The 13,350-nt window shown below is 41.5% G+C and overlaps 1 protein-coding gene across 11 annotated transcripts in view; it reads left to right on the forward strand.

Annotated features, from left to right (window-relative positions):
* The first annotated feature begins 11,862 nt into the window (after positions 1–11,862).
* The window catches only part of LOC128684434 (uncharacterized), a 72,041-nt gene continuing 70,553 nt past the window's right edge, over positions 11,863–13,350 (forward strand). For 8 of the 11 annotated variants that reach the window (XR_011391015.1, XR_011391016.1, XM_070079802.1 and 5 more), the window contains exon 1: positions 11,867–11,996. The gene's annotated coding sequence lies outside the window, so the exon portion shown is untranslated. Of the gene's footprint in view, positions 12,020–13,350 lie in introns of all 11 variants that reach the window. The other 3 variants (XM_070079803.1, XM_070079807.1, XM_070079805.1) reach the window with 2 other exon arrangements.

The following is a 13,350-nucleotide window of genomic DNA, read 5'->3' on the forward strand; positions in this document are numbered from 1 at the left end:
TTTTCTTAGGTCAATAAAAATTCCTAGTGGATATTCCTTATTTTCGAATGCTGTGTAAAGCAGATCTAGCATTTTTATAATTGCATCGTTAGTGCTTTTATTTTTCCTGAATCCAAATTGGCAGGGGTTGAGTATGTTTTGTGACGTTATAAATGAATATAGTCTCCTGTGCACGAGCTTCTCAAAGATTTTGGATAGCAATGGTAAGTTTGATATTGGCCTATAGTTGTTTAAATCTGTAGGGTCACCACCTTTATGTATTGGTGTAACCCTTGCCGTCTTGAGTAGTTTCGGGAAGGTGCTAGCTTCCAGTCTAGAACATGGTGATGGCTGGAGAGAGAGAGAGAGAGCACCTTGTATGTGAGGCTGGGTAGAAGGCTGGGGCGGAGACCTTGAACCAGACACACTCAAAACTACAAGGAATCATTTTCCTTACTGATAAAACACCACGGTGCACCAGCACGGTCCACCTGCCCTAGCCAGACTTCGATCTCCTCCCCGCCCTCACCTAGCCTCTCACTCTTTCCGAACTTTTCCCCCCGAAACCTTCATTTTTATATTTTATATATAACCATCTTAGAAGTAGATATGTAAACGTAGCATTAAATATACCAAATAAATTCTGGATTTTTCCCTTGAAGTGTTTCATTAATCTCCTTATTAATGAATCGCTACGGGTTACATAGGCGTACACTAGAGGCCTATTTCTCAAAATATATTCACAGCTTACCATAGCACTAGCCCCTGAGCGCTGGTCAAAGTCTTTTTATCCAAGAAATTGGATTTTTAACCCAGGTTAGGGTGGGTTACCAGTCCATTAACACCTAGGTATTACTGCTGGGTGACAGCGCTGTATGATCCCTGTGGGTTTAGCGCTTAGTTATGATTATAATGATAGTACTGCTAGGTGAACAGGGGCAGCAGGTGTAAGGTGACCAATACCCGGGTACCTACTTACTGCTAGGTGAACAGGGACAGCAGGTATAAGGAAGCTAACACCCAGGCACCTACTTATTGCTAGGTGGACAGGGACAGCAGGTGTAAGGAAACTAACACCCAGGTACCTACTTATTGCTAGGTGGACAGGGACAGCAGGTGTAAGGTGACCAATACCCGGGTACCTACTTACTGCTAGGTGAACAGGGACAGCAGGTGTAAGGAAGCTAACACCCAGGTACCTACTTATTGCTAGGTGGACAGGGACAGCAGGTGTAAGGAAACTAACACCCAGGTACCTACTTATTGCTAGGTGGACAGGGACAGCAGGTGTAAGGAAACTAACACCCAGGTACCTACTTATTGCTAGGTGGACAGGGACAGCAGGTGTAAGGAAACTAACACCCAGGTACCTACTTATTGCTAGGTGGACAGGGACAGCAGGTGTAAGGAAGCTAACACCCAGGTACCTACTTATTGCTAGGTTGACAGGGACAGCAGGTGTAAGGAAACTAACACCCAGGTACCTACTTACTGCTAGGTGAACAGGGACAGCAGGTGTAAGGAGACTAACACCCAGGTACCTACTTATTGCTAGGTGAACAGGAACAGCAAGTATAAGGAAACTAACACCCAGGTACCTACTTACTGCTAGGTGACCAGTGACAGCAGGTTCAAAGAGACTAACACCCAGGTACCTATTTACTGCTAGGTGGACAGTGACAGCAAGTGTAAGGAAACATGCTTAATCTTTCCACCCTTGCCGGAGATTGAGTGAGACGAGTGCGTTACCAACCAGGCCACGGGACACCAGATTTAAGTCTCAGTACAGTAGCAAGACGACGAGGCAATTCAGAGCTCAAATTGCTGCACATTTAGGTAAATCTTGTCGAAGACTACTCTTGGGTAAGCCATTATAATCAGCAGTTAGTGAACATGAAAGAGACCATTCAGTAAGTGTAAGTTTATTTAGGTACAGGTACACATAAGTACAACTATCATACATAGTAAAATACGTGTAACTTACCTAGGATAACCCCCAAAAAATGTCAGACAAAGTGATTTATTTACACTGGGTGTCCCGTAGCTGGGTTCGTAGCACAGTCAGTTCACACACTGAGGTCTGTGGTTCGATCCCCGGTACGGGTGGAAACATTACCTGGAGTTTACCTGGAGAGAGTTCCGGGGGTCAACGCCCCCGCGGCCCGGTCTGAGACCAGGCCTCCTGGTGGATCAGAGCCTGATCAACCAGGCTGTTGCTGCTGGCTGCACGCAAACCAACATACGAGCCACAGCCCGGCTGATCCGGAACTGACTTTAGGTGCTTGTCCAGTGCCAGCTTGAAGACTGCCAGGGGTCTGTTGGTAATCCCCCTTATGTGTGCTGGGAGGCAGTTGAACAGTCTCGGGCCCCTGACACTTATTGTATGGTCTCTTAACGTGCTAGTGACACCCCTGCTTTTCATTGGGGGGATGGTGCATCGTCTGCCAAGTCTTTTGCTTTCGTAGTGGGTGATTTTCGTGTGCAAGTTCGGTACTAGTCCCTCTAGGATTTTCCAGGTGTATATAATCATGTATCTCTCCCTCCTGCGTTCCAGGGAATACAGGTTTAGGAACCTCAAGCGCTCCCAATAATTGAGGTGTTTTATCTCCGTTATGCGCGCCGTGAAAGTTCTCTGTACATTTTCTAGGTCGGCAATTTCACCTGCCTTGAAAGGTGCTGTTAGTGTGCAGCAATATTCCAGCCTAGATAGAACAAGTGACCTGAAGAGTGTCATCATGGGCTTGGCCTCCCTAGTTTTGAAGGTTCTCATTATCCATCCTGTCATTTTTCTAGCAGATGCGATTGATACAATGTTATGGTCCTTGAAGGTGAGATCCTCCGACATGATCACTCCCAGGTCTTTGACGTTGGTGTTTCGCTCTATTTTGTGGCCAGAATTTGTTTTGTACTCTGATGAAGATTTAAATTCCTCATGTTTACCATATCTGAGTAATTGAAATTTCTCATCGTTGAACTTCATATTGTTTTCTGCAGCCCACTGAAAGATTTGGTTGATGTCTGCCTGGAGCTTTGCAGTGTCTGCAATGGAAGACACTGTCATGCAGATTCGGGTGTCATCTGCAAAGGAAGACACGGTGCTGTGGCTGACATCCTTGTCTATGTCGGATATAAGGATGAGGAACAAGATGGGAGCGAGTACTGTGCCTTGTGGAACAGAGCTTTTCACCGTAGCTGCCTTGGACTTTACTCTGTTGACTACTACTCTCTGTGTTCTGTTAGTGAAGAAATTATAGATCCATCGACCGACTTTTCCTGTTATTCCTTTAGCACGCATTTTGTGCGCTATTACGCCATGGTCACACTTGTCGAAGGCTTTTGCAAAGTCTGTATATATTACATCTGCATTCTTTTTGTCTTCTAGTGCATTTAGGACCTTGTCGTAGTGGTCCAATAGTTGAGACAGACAGGAGCGACCTGTTCTAAACCCATGTTGCCCTGGGTTGTGTAACTGATGGGTTTCTAGATGCGTGGTGATCTTGCTTCTTAGGACCCTTTCAAAGATTTTTATGATATGGGATGTTAGTGCTATTGGTCTGTAGTTCTTTGCTGTTGCTTTACTGCCCCCTTTGTGGAGTGGGGCTATGTCTGTTGTTTTTAGTAACTGTGGGACGACCCCCGTGTCCATGCTCCCTCTCCATAGGATGGAAAAGGCTCGTGATAGGGGCTTCTTGCAGTTCTTGATGAACACAGAGTTCCATGAGTCTGGCCCTGGGGCAGAGTGCATGGGCATGTCATTTCTCGCCTGTTCGAAGTCATTTGGCGTCAGGATAACATCGGATAGGCTTGTGTTAATCCAATTTTGTGGCTCTCTCATAAAAAAAATATATATACATATATATATATATATATATATATATATATATATATATATATATATATATATATATATATATATATATGGAAAATTTTCTAGGGTGCTTACCTGTATGTACCTCAACATTATATACATACCAGTAATCTCATTGGGAGACAATCATATTGTTTACCGTAGTCACCCCGTGTAGACATGTGAGAAAACTTAACCACCCCTGGTCGCACCAAGTGGTCCCCTCGACCTCACAATCTTATCCATATCTATCCGAGACCAGTATGGATTGGGTAGCACCCACAAGTACGGTGCTACTAATTAATTGTGGACTGTATAGATTATATTAGTTTAACTGACTGAAGGGGGGGGGGGGGTCGGCCACACATGGATACATCCGTCAAGGAAAACATTTGTACATAATCCCACTACTTACCAGATGTTCTCTGGTGGTCACTTGATGTAGCTGGATCACTCGTAACCTATCTAATTATAACATACCACTACTGGCCAGTCTAAGGTTGCTATAACTAGAAGGGTTACTTAACTGTGGGTGATTGATATTCCTCATTTCTTGATTCACCATCTCATTTTCGATGTCCTGCTACACCGACACGATTCTCATTCCAGCAGGACGAGGTATCCGCTGGTTTGTCCTGCTTTAGACGTCGTGACTCAAGGAGTTTCCCTTTCCTCGTCTCGTTAACAACGAGGTCTAGCGTGTTCACTCGGAGCAAACGACTTATTTCACTTCACATATTCTCTTAACTTAGCGTTATTATCATTAATTACATTACAATTCACAAGCCGATTTAACGTCTCATAACTATTATACAAACTAGAGGTCACTCCATTAAGATCTGAGACCGATGAGTGATGATTAATCCAAGGGTAATTTTCCCCAGGACACAGTCCATTGTGGCGCGTCAGTCACCCGCTCCTTCTCTTATCACACTTTTACCACTCTATTACTGTGGTCCCGTAAATCCCGTTCCCTCACTCTCCACCAGGAACAATTACGACACTTCTTATTATGAAATGAGGCCTATATTAATCCTTAGGCCACCGTGAACGTCAATTTCGTGGTTCCATGTTTTCTCAGCTTCCTCACCACCATTCAAAACAATACGCGCCCTCCCCCCCGCACATCCGCGCATGCGCAAAGGGAACTCTTGGTTCTACTCTTATTTTCAAATACATTTTTGACCCATATAGACACATTAAACACCTATTAGGCACTATAGTTTCGGAAAATCAAAAAATTTTCCACACTGCGGCCGGGCGGAGGTCGTTGCTAGACGACTTACATAATGTGGAGTACAATTTTCCCATCTTCACTGGCCACCCATATTTATTGAACCCTCAAAATGGACTAATTAGTGTTCCATTCTCTCAGGGGCATAAGCCTATGCTCCCTGGATTAATTTATTGGGCATACTGGAATTTTGAGACTTTAACAATAACAAGTCTCTCAGTATCCCAAGTCAGTCCCAGCACATTTCTTCATTATTTCATTAACCCCTTCACATATCCTCATTAGTTCCTCTTCAGTTGACGTCACACCCGGAAATTGTCCACATAAGATTATTTACCCAATTACTTCGCTCAGTGGACCGCCTGTGCATTTAAGGTGTGCATTTATCATCGCCTGAAGTAAGAACAATTTATTATTTAACTGCTTATTAATTATATCATTATAAGCAGTCAACAATTTTGGTGTCTTGCTCAGTTCGCAGAGCTGGGCCCTTTAACTGTCCATACGCCATCCTATAATTAGTAGGTAATTCTGGACGGTCAAGCTTCCACGGAAGTCGCACCCAGTAATGTCCAGATTCACATTTAACATCCTTCAGGTATTGTTCCTGAGTAAAGGAATCATTTGGACTTTCCTCATTTACATTAATCCCTATGCTGTCCAGCTCCCACAAATTAGACTGGTTCAACATCATTCTCGATAGAAGAATACTTGTACTGGGTTGACCTTTCATGAGTAAGACACCGTGACCGTATTCACTACTTCCTCTAGTCATTATTACTAGGCGGTAGTCTGCCATATATTACATGGCCCGTACCAGTGTTGAGGAGAGTGACGCCGTATGGTTTTGGATTTATGCCCTTTATCCTGAATTTTTACATCCAACACCGTCAAGGCTACCTCAGCTAGGCCATCATTATTGCCATTAGCTGCAACCTTTACATCAGTCACTGTAGTGTCAGGGTTATTAACATTATCATTATTGTCACCATTATTATAAGAATCACATACAACCCTGCACATAACTGTATGGTGCTTTCCCTTGTTGCATTGATAGCAACTGTTCAATTTGGTATGACAATCCTTTACATTATGATTGTCTAGACATCTGATAAATCTGTCAAGTTCTTTCATTCTTTCCACTTTAATGTCCCATGAATTACAGGCATTACAATTTTTAGTGAAATGAGTACCCTGGCAGAAGAGGCAGTCTCTCTTTTCCTTGCCTGACCTCTTATTAACTGGGTTACACTTACTGAGGTACTTATTCCTCTTACCTTGATGTGAGGAACCACTATTACTGATTCCTGACTTGATATGTGCCTATTTAACTCTTAACTATGATTATTACCACTGGGATTATTTTTCCCTTTTGAGGCTTGACAGATACTTCAGAGTCATTATGTGTTATATCCTTAGAACTGTTTGGCTGACTGGTCTGCAATTGAACAATTAATTCCTGCCGACCTAGTCTGATTTCCTCCAGACCGTACTATGGAGGTTTTGGCAAACACACCCTTTGCATTAATAGGTTGATCAACTGCCTGGCTTACACCCTTTAATTTATTCAAAGCCTTACTTTTACAAGACAGTTTTTCTTCCAATTCGTAATGTTGATTAATTAAAACATTCATTTCCATTCCATCTGCACAATTCTCTAGCAGATCTCTTTCACAGTCTTTAAACCACAATTTGTACCAATCAAATCTACTCTCTAAAGCATCTAAATATAACTTTAATTCATTAGGGTTCACGGTTCTTTGATTCACTAAATCAAATGCCTTCGTCACATGGCTTTTAATAGCCTGTAATGATGCTTTCATTACTCTAAAATTCACGGACTTGTCAGCCACATTAACTCCATTAGATCCAGTCATGGTTAGAGAATTATTAATCACTGATTATACAACTTAAGTAGGCGCCTTATAAGAGTAATTCTTGCACTTTACTCTTGTATAAATCCTAGCCACACATGTGCTAGCAATTAATTGGGCTAATTGTCATCCATCACACGATCGATTAAACTTGTGCACCCTACACCCACTTCCTTCAATCAGTCACTTAATTATTAAGTAATTAATTCAATTAATTTTTTCACTGATTGCATCCGTTCTCGAAGGACCAACGGGCAGATATGGAAAATTTTCTAGGGTGCTTACCTGTATGTACCTCAACATTATATACATACCAGTAATCTCATTGGGAGACAATCATATTGTTTACCGTAGTCACCCCGTGTAGACATGTGAGAAAACTTAACCACCCCTGGTCGCACCAAGTGGTCCCCTCGACCTCACAATCTTATCCATATCTATCCGAGACCAGTATGGATTGGGTAGCACCCACAAGTACGGTGCTACTAATTAATTGTGGACTGTATAGATTATATTAGTTTAACTGAATGAAGGGGGGGGGGGGGGTAGGACACACATGGATACATCCGTCAAGGAAAACATTTGTACATAATCCCACTACTTACCAGATGTTCTCTGGTGGTCACTTGATGTAGCTGGATCACTCGTAACCTATCTAATTATAACATACCACTACTGGCCAGTCTAAGGTTGCTATAACTAGAAGGGTTACTTAACTGTGGGTGATTGATATTCCTCATTTCTTGATTCACCATCTCATTTTCGATGTCCTGCTACACCGACACGATTCTCATTCCAGCAGGACGAGGTATCCGCTGGTTTGTCCTGCTTTAGACGTCGTGACTCAAGGAGTTTCCCTTTCCTCGTCTCGTTAACAACGAGGTCTAGCGTGTTCACTCGGAGCAAACGACTTATTTCACTTCACATATTCTCTTAACTTAGCGTTATTATCATTAATTACATTACAATTCACAAGCCGATTTAACGTCTCATAACTATTATACAAACTAGAGGTCACTCCATTAAGATCTGAGACCGATGAGTGATGATTAATCCAAGGGTAATTTTCCCCAGGACACAGTCCATTGTGGCGCGTCAGTCACCCGCTCCTTCTCTTATCACACTTTTACCACTCTATTACTGTGGTCCCGTAAATCCCGTTCCCTCACTCTCCACCAGGAACAATTACGACACTTCTTATTATGAAATGAGGCCTATATTAATCCTTAGGCCACCGTGAACGTCAATTTCGTGGTTCCATGTTTTCTCAGCTTCCTCACCACCATTCAAAACAATACGCGCCCTCCCCCCCGCACATCCGCGCATGCGCAAAGGGAACTCTTGGTTCTACTCTTATTTTCAAATACATTTTTGACCCATATAGACACATTAAACACCTATTAGGCACTATAGTTTCGGAAAATCAAAAAATTTTCCACACTGCGGCCGGGCGGAGGTCGTTGCTAGACGACTTACATAATGTGGAGTACAATTTTCCCATCTTCACTGGCCACCCATATTTATTGAACCCTCAAAATGGACTAATTAGTGTTCCATTCTCTCAGGGGCATAAGCCTATGCTCCCTGGATTAATTTATTGGGCATACTGGAATTTTGAGACTTTAACAATAACAAGTCTCTCAGTATCCCAAGTCAGTCCCAGCACATTTCTTCATTATTTCATTAACCCCTTCACATATCCTCATTAGTTCCTCTTCAGTTGACGTCACACCCGGAAATTGTCCACATAAGATTATTTACCCAATTACTTCGCTCAGTGGACCGCCTGTGCATTTAAGGTGTGCATTTATCGTCGCCTGAAGTAAGAACAATTTATTATTTAACTGCTTATTAATTATATCATTATAAGCAGTCAACAATTTTGGTGTCTTGCTCAGTTCGCAGAGCTGGGCCCTTTAACTGTCCATACGCCATCCTATAATTAGTAGGTAATTCTGGACGGTCAAGCTTCCACGGAAGTCGCACCCAGTAATGTCCAGATTCACATTTAACATCCTTCAGGTATTGTTCCTGAGTAAAGGAATCATTTGGACTTTCCTCATTTACATTAATCCCTATGCTGTCCAGCTCCCACAAATTAGACTGGTTCAACATCATTCTCGATAGAAGAATACTTGTACTGGGTTGACCTTTCATGAGTAAGACACCGTGACCGTATTCACTACTTCCTCTAGTCATTATTACTAGGCGGTAGTCTGCCATATATTACATGGCCCGTACCAGTGTTGAGGAGAGTGACGCCGTATGGTTTTGGATTTATGCCCTTTATCCTGAATTTTTACATCCAACACCGTCAAGGCTACCTCAGCTAGGCCATCATTATTGCCATTAGCTGCAACCTTTACATCAGTCACTGTAGTGTCAGGGTTATTAACATTATCATTATTGTCACCATTATTATAAGAATCACATACAACCCTGCACATAACTGTATGGTGCTTTCCCTTGTTGCATTGATAGCAACTGTTCAATTTGGTATGACAATCCTTTACATTATGATTGTCTAGACATCTGATAAATCTGTCAAGTTCTTTCATTCTTTCCACTTTAATGTCCCATGAATTACAGGCATTACAATTTTTAGTGAAATGAGTACCCTGGCAGAAGAGGCAGTCTCTCTTTTCCTTGCCTGACCTCTTATTAACTGGGTTACACTTACTGAGGTACTTATTCCTCTTACCTTGATGTGAGGAACCACTATTACTGATTCCTGACTTGATATGTGCCTATTTAACTCTTAACTATGATTATTACCACTGGGATTATTTTTCCCTTTTGAGGCTTGACAGATACTTCAGAGTCATTATGTGTTATATCCTTAGAACTGTTTGGCTGACTGGTCTGCAATTGAACAATTAATTCCTGCCGACCTAGTCTGATTTCCTCCAGACCGTACTATGGAGGTTTTGGCAAACACACCCTTTGCATTAATAGGTTGATCAACTGCCTGGCTTACACCCTTTAATTTATTCAAAGCCTTACTTTTACAAGACAGTTTTTCTTCCAATTCGTAATGTTGATTAATTAAAACATTCATTTCCATTCCATCTGCACAATTCTCTAGCAGATCTCTTTCACAGTCTTTAAACCACAATTTGTACCAATCAAATCTACTCTCTAAAGCATCTAAATATAACTTTAATTCATTAGGGTTCACGGTTCTTTGATTCACTAAATCAAATGCCTTCGTCACATGGCTTTTAATAGCCTGTAATGATGCTTTCATTACTCTAAAATTCACGGACTTGTCAGCCACATTAACTCCATTAGATCCAGTCATGGTTAGAGAATTATTAATCACTGATTATACAACTTAAGTAGGCGCCTTATAAGAGTAATTCTTGCACTTTACTCTTGTATAAATCCTAGCCACACATGTGCTAGCAATTAATTGGGCTAATTGTCATCCATCACACGATCGATTAAACTTGTGCACCCTACACCCACTTCCTTCAATCAGTCACTTAATTATTAAGTAATTAATTCAATTAATTTTTTCACTGATTGCATCCGTTCTCGAAGGACCAACGGGCAGATATGGAAAATTTTCTAGGGTGCTTACCTGTATGTACCTCAACATTATATACATACCAGTAATCTCATTGGGAGACAATCATATTGTTTACCGTAGTCACCCCGTGTAGACATGTGAGAAAACTTAACCACCCCTGGTCGCACCAAGTGGTCCCCTCGACCTCACAATCTTATCCATATCTATCCGAGACCAGTATGGATTGGGTAGCACCCACAAGTACGGTGCTACTAATTAATTGTGGACTGTATAGATTATATTAGTTTAACTGAATGAAGGGGGGGGGGGGGGTAGGACACACATGGATACATCCGTCAAGGAAAACATTTGTACATAATCCCACTACTTACCAGATGTTCTCTGGTGGTCACTTGATGTAGCTGGATCACTCGTAACCTATCTAATTATAACATACCACTACTGGCCAGTCTAAGGTTGCTATAACTAGAAGGGTTACTTAACTGTGGGTGATTGATATTCCTCATTTCTTGATTCACCATCTCATTTTCGATGTCCTGCTACACCGACACGATTCTCATTCCAGCAGGACGAGGTATCCGCTGGTTTGTCCTGCTTTAGACGTCGTGACTCAAGGAGTTTCCCTTTCCTCGTCTCGTTAACAACGAGGTCTAGCGTGTTCACTCGGAGCAAACGACTTATTTCACTTCACATATTCTCTTAACTTAGCGTTATTATCATTAATTACATTACAATTCACAAGCCGATTTAACGTCTCATAACTATTATACAAACTAGAGGTCACTCCATTAAGATCTGAGACCGATGAGTGATGATTAATCCAAGGGTAATTTTCCCCAGGACACAGTCCATTGTGGCGCGTCAGTCACCCGCTCCTTCTCTTATCACACTTTTACCACTCTATTACTGTGGTCCCGTAAATCCCGTTCCCTCACTCTCCACCAGGAACAATTACGACACTTCTTATTATGAAATGAGGCCTATATTAATCCTTAGGCCACCGTGAACGTCAATTTCGTGGTTCCATGTTTTCTCAGCTTCCTCACCACCATTCAAAACAATACGCGCCCTCCCCCCCGCACATCCGCGCATGCGCAAAGGGAACTCTTGGTTCTACTCTTATTTTCAAATACATTTTTGACCCATATAGACACATTAAACACCTATTAGGCACTATAGTTTCGGAAAATCAAAAAATTTTCCACAATATATATATATATATATATATATATATATATATATATATATATAATATATATATATATATATATAAAATATATATATATATATATAATATATATATATATATATATATATATATATATATATATATATATATATATATATATATATATATATATATGGTAATTTAATATTGTAAACAGTTATACTAAGGGTCCCTGGAGGAGCCTGAGTGTTGGTTCAAAATTAACGACAACAACACAAGTGCTCAACCTTCAGTTAAATTGTATTTATGGTGAAGAAGAAGACTACTGGTGTCAGATAGTCTGGCTAGTTACACTATCCATGGTAAGATGAAAGAAGATATTAATGTAAGTTTTAACAAGTGTAGTTGCTGGGACGCCCAGTCAGAATAAGTCAGTAAGCAGTAAATATGTTTATTTTCGATTGTTAACAGACCCTGGTGGGTTTAGTGCTTTTATTTTATAATAATAATAATAATAATGGGCTGTTAACAGTGTTTTCTTATCTATAATTCAGTGCCGTTTGATCCCTGTGGAAGGATTTATTGTTTAGAAGGGGAATCTCCGTCAATCAAGACTCCAGCATCAAGTTTATCTGCGGTTACTCCTCTTTTTTCTGTTTTAAGTGCACCAAGACCAGCTTGAGCGTCAGTGCTCCTCTGTCGCACTAAAAATCTGTCCAGACAGCTCTGTTTCTGGCGTCTCTTTAAGATTTGCCTAAAATGGGAGAAGGTTTTGTCACAAGATGTTGCAGATCACTTGGTCACGGTGATATTTTTCCACAAAAGTTTGCACCTCATTCCACTCATCACTGAAGAAATGTTCTACCCCCCCCCCCCCCGCTTCTCTCAATCTCTCTCTTTCTTTTTCTATCTTTCTCTCTTTTTCTCTCTTTCTCTTTTTCTCTCTCTTTTTCTCTTTTTTTCTCTCATTTTCTCTCTCTATCTTTCTCTTTTTTTTACACCGGGTTTAACAAGGTTAAGGATCCCTAGCTTTATTGACAAGCTATTTACAGGTTAAGGATTCCTAACTTTATTGGCAAGCTAAGAGCTGTTACCTACACCAGCTCATTTGAAAGCATTTTTATTGTTATGAGACATACAAGTAGGGAACAGGATGAAGTTGGAGCCATCTGTGGGCCAGCATTTTCATTTGATCAGCTGACTTTATCTCGTTGACATCATTATGATGTACGAATGTGTTCCATACTCGAATCATCCTGGGTATATATGATCTCAGATGGAGTGATGTTCTGGAGAAGGGTACAGCCAGAGTGAAGTTGCTGCTTTCTGCCCGTCTTGTGGCATAAAAGCTTGTTTCACGCTGTCCTCGAAGTGGATCCAAGTGTGGTATTTTGACAATATTGGCCTTGTACATAACAGTAAGGCCACCCACATCCCTCCTATGTTGAAGGCTCTGCTGAAATGACAGATCTATCCAGGATGGGTCCAGGCGAGAGATGAGACGTCTTGCTCTGTTTTCCACTCTGTCAAGCAGTCGAAGATGAGAGGGGGGGGGGGGCAGGCAAACCAAGAAAGTGGAGCATACTCAAGGTGTGAGCGTACTTGTGCCTCGTACAGAATCTTGCAACCCCTACTGTCAAGCAGATGCGAGATACGGTGAAGTGCTGTAAGCTTCCTGGCTGCCTTGTTTGCAAGATTTACAACATGGTTCTTCAT

This window comes from Cherax quadricarinatus, unplaced genomic scaffold, assembly GCF_038502225.1.
Source record: "Cherax quadricarinatus isolate ZL_2023a unplaced genomic scaffold, ASM3850222v1 Contig22, whole genome shotgun sequence".
NCBI lineage: Eukaryota > Metazoa > Arthropoda > Malacostraca > Decapoda > Parastacidae > Cherax > Cherax quadricarinatus.